The sequence below is a fragment of the Belonocnema kinseyi genome, chromosome 8, assembly GCF_010883055.1.
Source record: "Belonocnema kinseyi isolate 2016_QV_RU_SX_M_011 chromosome 8, B_treatae_v1, whole genome shotgun sequence".
Lineage (NCBI taxonomy): Eukaryota > Metazoa > Arthropoda > Insecta > Hymenoptera > Cynipidae > Belonocnema > Belonocnema kinseyi.
The window spans coordinates 118,664,041-118,671,576 of record NC_046664.1 but is presented as its reverse complement, the minus strand read 5'-3'; the positions used below and the strand labels follow the sequence as shown (position 1 = coordinate 118,671,576).

The 7,536-nt window shown below is 37.2% G+C and overlaps 1 protein-coding gene across 3 annotated transcripts in view; it reads right to left on the bottom strand.

Annotated features, from left to right (window-relative positions):
• LOC117179013 (beta carbonic anhydrase 1) overlaps positions 1-7,536 on the bottom strand; it is a 544,277-nt gene that overhangs the window by 76,942 nt on the left and 459,799 nt on the right. The window lies entirely within an intron of this gene.

Here is a 7,536-nt window from a genome sequence, read left to right as displayed (position 1 = left end):
TGAAGTTCCTACCAAAATGCAGTACCTAAACGTACTTTATTGTACTCTAATACATTTTCCAAAGTTTCAGCTCGATATTTTATTTATAAAAAAAGTTCTTAGCTTTAAAAAAACATTCAGTGAACTGAAAAAGTGAGGTCGGTAATATAGGTATTTAGCTGTGTCACATGCCCTTAACGCAGATACTGATCCTAACTGGGATTAATTTTGTCGTAATGCATTATACAATTTTTCGAAAGAATTTCTACTTGTATACCTAATTTATTTCTCTGCATTATCTTTTATTTTCTCGACAATTATAAAATGAAGTAAGAGATCTGGTTGGCTACATCTTTTCTTTGCCCTTTTTACAGATTTTATGAAATCTTCTATGCCTATATCATCATGCCCATTTATTTCTCTTAAAGTTCTAATAGCATCATTAGACGGAATAAAATCGATAAGGCCTTGTCCTGGCTCTATTTGGCGCTGGTTCAAAGACCCTAGGATACGAATCCCGTGGGATGGTCCAGTGAGTGGTGTAGTTGAAGGGTTGAGTGGAGCGGAGTTATTGATTCGTCCGGGTAGGGGTGTGGTGCGTGCGCTGTAGTTTGAGTCGGTTTTCCCCCGTCTTTTCGTCTTCGCTTTCATCGTTTATGAGCGCTGGGCATGTTATCTGCTTTATGGAAAGGATTATAAATTTTCTCCACTATGTCTGTCGAGTCAGTCTGTTTACGTATCTTGCTTTGGTTAATTTTTTTCTGTATAATATTTAAATTCAAGGTTACCTAATTTCCTTTCAATTCTCCTTTACCTAATTTTTTCCTGCTTTTTCCTTTGTCTAATTTTTCTATTCGCTTAACTTTCCGTTTGTTCATTCATTTTACATGACAGTTTTTTTCCCGTTTAAACAATGAAATTGTCTCACAGGTTTATATCGCACCTACCCTGGCGGAGTAAAGGACCCGAAAGGAGCCTCTACAAAGTACCCTTAAAGACCCTACCGAGTCCCCCTTTGGTTCCTTTTTTAAAAATTTTAAAAAAACAGCAAGATCAACTTTTAAATTGTTGAAATTCGGATTCTACATTAAAATTTCCATTAGAAACTCACGGAGTAATCGCAATACATTTTTTTCAGCGATAAAAATTTTTTTAAATGTCATTAACTTCTGCTGAAGGTGACTGAGGTCTGAGGTTTCCACTGCGTGGCGCTAGCATCTAGACAAAATTTTTAATGTTACCGACGGAATGTTTATTAACTGCTACTAAAAGAAGATGCACTTGAAGCCACCTCTGGCCCATGTAAATGACAGGTATTTCATTTATTAAAGTTTTTAACGCTGCAAGAAAAAGTATTGCGATTACTCCGTGATTTTCTAATGCAAATTGTTACAAACTAACTTGAAGTAATTTTTGGTTTTTTAAGGAACTCAAGAGGCCAAGGAGCACCATAAGCATGTGTACCGTCGCAAACATAATGGGTTACAATAAGTTAACACCAATTTTCAACATTAAAGATTAAAATTTTGATTTTCAAAACAATTCACCCTTAAAAATTTTCTATCACTTCTTGCAAACTAGTCTTCTTTACTCACTGTTTATGTTCATTGGAGACCGTGGACTCATCGCTGTAGCTTCTTTCCGTCGTGGGCCTATTGGCGGGGGCGGATCGCTATTTCCTGGGAGTTCGCTGCCACTTTGTAGTACCGCGTTTATTGCTGCTTTCTCGTCGTTGCTAGACCGTTGTCTCTTCCGTCTGATTGCAGGCCTCGTCGGGTTGTTACCGTGGTTTCTTGCGTACCCTTTCAGTTATTTCATTTTAGAATATCGTATTCAATTGTTTTATGTAGTATAGTACCCCACTTAGTTCAAGCACTAATTCTAACAATGAATAGTACTTTTCTGGTTAACGGACCTCACCTTAACAAAGTCCGGAGTTCGTCGTGAATTCCGTGGAACTCTGCTCGCTGTATTTTTATGAATTCCGTAGAATTCCGAAGTTTCTTTCTTGCCTTCTCCGATTTCCGCAGAAATATTTTCTTCCTTCCTCCAAGTTCGTCTCAAAGATAGCCTTCTTTTGAGGTCTGGATATTCAGTAGAAGAACTATCCTGGCAAAGATCGCCAAAAAATGCTATGCGTTGATGGGTCAGTATCGCAAGAAGTATTAACCACTTCAAATGGATATAATTATATGTATATTTTAGAAAAACAGGTTAGAGTGGGACTCGGACAAGCGGGTGACGAGAACTAACTGAACCGACCCGAAGAGGCAGTTTTTGTACTAAAAACGGGTGTACATTGTATTGATTATTTCTGACGTGGCTTACAGGTATTATATAGATTATTATTATAATTATACTGCTTAAAATCAGGGTACATAACAGTTTATTTTCAAATATATTTTATGTCACATGATATTTTTTATGAATGTGCCAGTAAAATTCTGTTCGTCTAATTTTGTTTGCCAATGCAAAACTTAATCTGGCTTAGAACTGCCATCTCAACATCTAAAAACCGAAAGAACAATTTGCCTATCACCTGGAAGTATAATTATATTTTGATAAAAATGTTAGATTATATAATATTCAAGAAATTGGAAAATACATACAAGAACTTGATAAGACGAATAGTCTAAAAAATCCATAGAAATTTCAGACCACAGAAATAAAAATAAATACTAAATAATAATAAAGAACTATATATAGACATGGCAGTAAAAGTTTTATCAGTTAGAATAAAAATATAATATTGCAGAGTAAAAAAATTATAACTCATAAAAGAATATAAATTATAAGAAATAATTTTAGAATCAGTAGAAAATATATGAAACCGTTATATAAACAATTTACTGCAGGGACTGAGAGTAATAGGTTTTGCTCACTTTGGGTTTCATTCAATGAACCGATGACAAAGGGCCCTTTAGGTTTAACTCTTCTCAAGACCCGAAAATATTTACCGCAGGAATAAAGTGATCCCATCCCGAGTGGACTTTGTCTCCTTCTCAATCACTCAGAAACGGATGGGTTGCGGAAGCAACTGGTTAGCGTGTGAATCCCCGAGCAAAACAGGTACAGAGAATCGGTCCTTTAGTTTGTGTACTGATAAAAAACAAAGTGCCCGGGATTCCATCTTTGAAAGTTCGAAACCTCCATAATTCTGGAAGATTTGCTCCCGATGGAAACTTATCCGAAGATACTTTCAAACGACCCCGAAGAGAGCGAACTGCCATCCGAAAAAGTTAGGTTTTGAACCTACTCTCAGCTCTTTGGACTTTTACTCTCTGTCTATGCAATATGATTTTAATTTCTGAGATTATGTTTTTGAAATCAGAATAAAAGCTACGTGCAAAAAAAAAAGAAAAGCCGACATATATTTCTGTCTCACACAGGACACCGAACGTGTTCAGAATTGGGCGTGCGGCGGAAAGGAGTGCTGAACTACTTACCCGATGCAGAAGGTTGGGCAACTAGGATGTCGAGGGTCACCAATTTAAGAGTCCTAATCAATCAGTTGAACACTTAGTTATTAAGTTTCAATAAATTAAGGGAGCAATACGACTAAGCAACATCACTAGGTATTCTAAATATAAATCAATAACGTCTAGCATGCAATGTAATAATCCAGGGGTGGTCCCGAAGGAATTAACCCCAAAGCGGAGGTGTGAAAACCGTGACGAAAGCTGAATGGCACCTAGATGAGGTGTCTAGAACGGTGACTCTGGGATATCGGGTAACCTCTCAGAGTACGCAGCCTTGTCCTTGCATGCGGGGCTCTGCAAGGATGGACGAACCCTTTTTCCCAGATTCTCGTGGGAACAACAATGACAACACCAAATATAGTAGTAGTAAGTGCGTTTCAAAATAACAGAACGCGCAGGGCTCCCGGCAATGGGTCGGCCAACAATGCCGACCACTCTAGAGCTGGGGCAGGCAATGAAGATGGATTCAATGCGATGGATCGGCGAAATCTCGGGACCTTTAGGTGGACACAGCGACTGAATCACAACTTGCTAGAGTGCTACAATGCGAGTGTGGCCCCTGAACGGGGTCACAAGGCACGACTGCATGCTCTGTGGTGCGCGAAACACCCGGAGCTATCGCACTTTTCGCAACAACGTCTGCGAAACCATGCCGAACTACTCGAAAAAAGGGGCTATGCAAGCGAAACGCCTACTCTAATACAGCTAGAACAAGCCAACAACAGAGAAAGAGAGGCGACACTAAGACCAACCACGGGCAGGCATCCGATAAAGGAAGAGCGATGCTTTATGACCCGGAGAAACATCAAGATCTGGTTGAAATGGATGACGAGCTTCGTGAACATTTTTCCGAAGAATCCGACCTCTGGGCTATCAATTATTGTGTGTATAATGCAGCGAGAGCTTTGGCCGATGCGAACTGTTAAACAAAACCAACGGTTGATAATTAAACCAAAAGACGAATGCATCAACTCGCCATAGAGATAGCCTGGGCAAGACAGTACGCGTCCCGCATTCAGTGTGTGATTGACTACATCACATCTGGCAAGAATTTTACCACCAAGGTTCAAAGTTTGCGCGCGAACTCCGGACCCGTTATTACAAACTTAACAAGTGAAAGCTGCTGACTATCAGGCAGCATATAGTTGAGAGAATACGGATACTATCTGACGCTAAGAGAAGTCTAGAGCGGAGGAAGAGGTGGGTCAGAGAAAAACAACAGTTTCTCTCTGACCCATCTCGACTCTTCTAAGTCCCTTCAGTTACTGTAGACCACCCGCCGAAACTAGAGGAGGTCGAAATATTCTGGAGTGAAGTCTACGAAGTGTATCATAGACTAGACGAAGAGTCAGAAAATATAAATAGCTTCAAGGAGCTGTGTGATGCCCTCCTAACACCTGATGAAGAATGCCCAACCATCACTACCGAGGGGGTGAAAAAAGTATTTAGAGGGATGAAAAACTATTCCGCTCCGGGATCAGATTGTATCAAGACCTTCTGGTGGAAGAAGTTTCCTTCAACACATCAGCATTTAGCCGGTATTTTCACTTCATATTTAAAGTCGGGAGAGACAAATCCGGAGTGGTTGGTGGAAGTGCGCACAATACTCCTGCCGAAAATAGGCAACTCAGCTGACCCGAAAAATTACAGGCCAATCACTTGTCTGAACACACTGTATAAGATATTCACAGCTATCCTAAATGATAGGAATGTTTGGGCAATTGAGCCTGTGTGGCAAGAAATGTATGAACAACGAGTCTCAAAGAAAGGCGTAGCGGGATGTTGGGAGAACTTGCTCATCGATGAAATTTTCTTATGGAAGGGCAAATTTGATTAATGATTAGCTAGCGTTAGGTAAGAGCAAATTGCCCTTAATAAAGCGAAAATCAACACGAATAATCCAACACACAATTTGGTTCTCGCTTCTGGGGACCTATTTCTTCTGTTTGTCTAAGTGAAATTTTAAGAATGAAATTTAAAATATAACTTCGAATAAGTAGCTAAATCAATATGTTGACCATTGATGCAATGATAGACAATGGATTCAGTGATGATTTTATATTAAGCGAATTTTTTATTGAAACTTATTTTAAAATTCAAGAGTTATAAAATGAGAAAAGTGAATTACGATTCGATAATAATTGGGAGCCTCAATTTATGGGAAAACTTTCCCTCTTTTTAATTATAAATAATAAATCATTAAGTTTCAGATTTATCGTCTTTCGAGGATTGGTCCCGACGTGCATACTTGGTACCATTTTCCTGACAATGGATCCGAATTCTCTTGGATTAATTCCTTGAGAGGGAAATATCGGTACAATTAAATTTGGGAGATGAAATTATTAAAATTTAGGAATTAAAAAGAGGACTATCTTAAATCCAGCAGTCAGTTTAAATAAATAAATAAAAATGCTACTTAACTGATGAGTAAATAAGAAAAATATTACAGTGGCTGTTTCTGCTAATTTTCAGCACCTAAACGGCACTGAGAGGTAATGGGACGGTCATATAATGTTCCTATTGTATTCGTAATCATATACCGGGCGGGCAGAGTTATTTACAGTACCTGGCCGCAACCAAACCGACTCCTTTTTTAGATTTTTTTTCAAATTATTAACACTTTTCTTTAATTTATGAATTTTCTCATTATACATATTTATAATTATAACTTATATACTAATATACTACTTTGAAGTTGAATTAAAAAATGTTGTCTGTTTTGACGTATCTCATTTTATTTACGAAATACATTATATTCATTCCAATCATAAACATCCAAACGAAAAAGTTAGATATCTGGAATAATCGAAACCCGCAGATAGTGCATTTCTAACCTTCTCGTAGATAATTTCAAAATTTTACAATTTCAAAATTTTGATTTTTAATCCCTTTCAGCTGGTCTACTGGGTAGCCTAGTCGCAATGGCTTAGGCACACCGATTTTCACTAACGTTATAGTATGTACGCTGAACAAAATTTTCTAAAATAATTTTTGACTTCATTTTTTGATTATTGAGAATAAGCGAATCAGGTACCAAAAAACAATATTAAATATTATAATACGTATTGCGAATTATTAGGGCAACAAAGACGTATAAACTAACGCGACAAAAGCTTTGATTATCTAACAACCAACATACAAATGTAATTTTATGTCAAGCTTAGTATTTACTTTATTCTCTCTGCCCATGTAAATAAATGTACAGTACCTGAAAATATTTCTTCCATTTCCCCTATAACTGTTTTATCCTGTTTGCAGTTCTCTCATAAACTACTCATCTAGAGTATGGAATGACCGCACTTTGTATAATGAAGCCAAATCTAGAATAAAAACCTAGGTACGACCATAAAGATTCTTTACTGCATTTGCGGTAACGAAAACTAACACTATTACATTTATGACGATGTATCGCAACGTAGTTCAAATCAGAACAAACGTATCACAACAATTAGTATGCGGTACATAAAAATCTGTAACACTACACTTGACAAGTTTCACGTAAAGCAATGTTTTCTACAACCGTATAAAAATTATGAAGTATATTTGTACACGCCCAGTGCTCCATGTAATTGGGGTACAAACCCCCAATTTAGAAACGCCCGTGAATTATAATTTTCTATTTCTATACTTAAGATATAACCAATCAGTATTTCAGCTAAATTCAGCAAATATTCTGTCTTACGGTCAATGATAAAATCAAAATAAAAGCATCCGAAATAACATGTGAAAAACAGATTTATTTCTTCTAAAAATCCTCAACGTTTCGACCAACACTGCGGGTCTTTATCAAGGGTCGATATACAAATCTATAATTTAATAGAAAATTGTATGAGCGTAAACGTTTTAATAATTAGTGTCGTAAAAAGGATATCGGTTTGAACAAAATAAAAAAATTATTATATTGAAACATACCTGAGTCAAAGATATAAGACTGACTGTTATGAAAAGTCGATGCAGAGGTGACAAATATTAATAAACCTCTGATGAAAAGGCGCGCCAAAGCTTGAGAATACAAGATTGAATAAATTAAGTTGATTTAAATTAGAAGAATTTAAAAAGAGGTGGGGGGGGGGGGGGG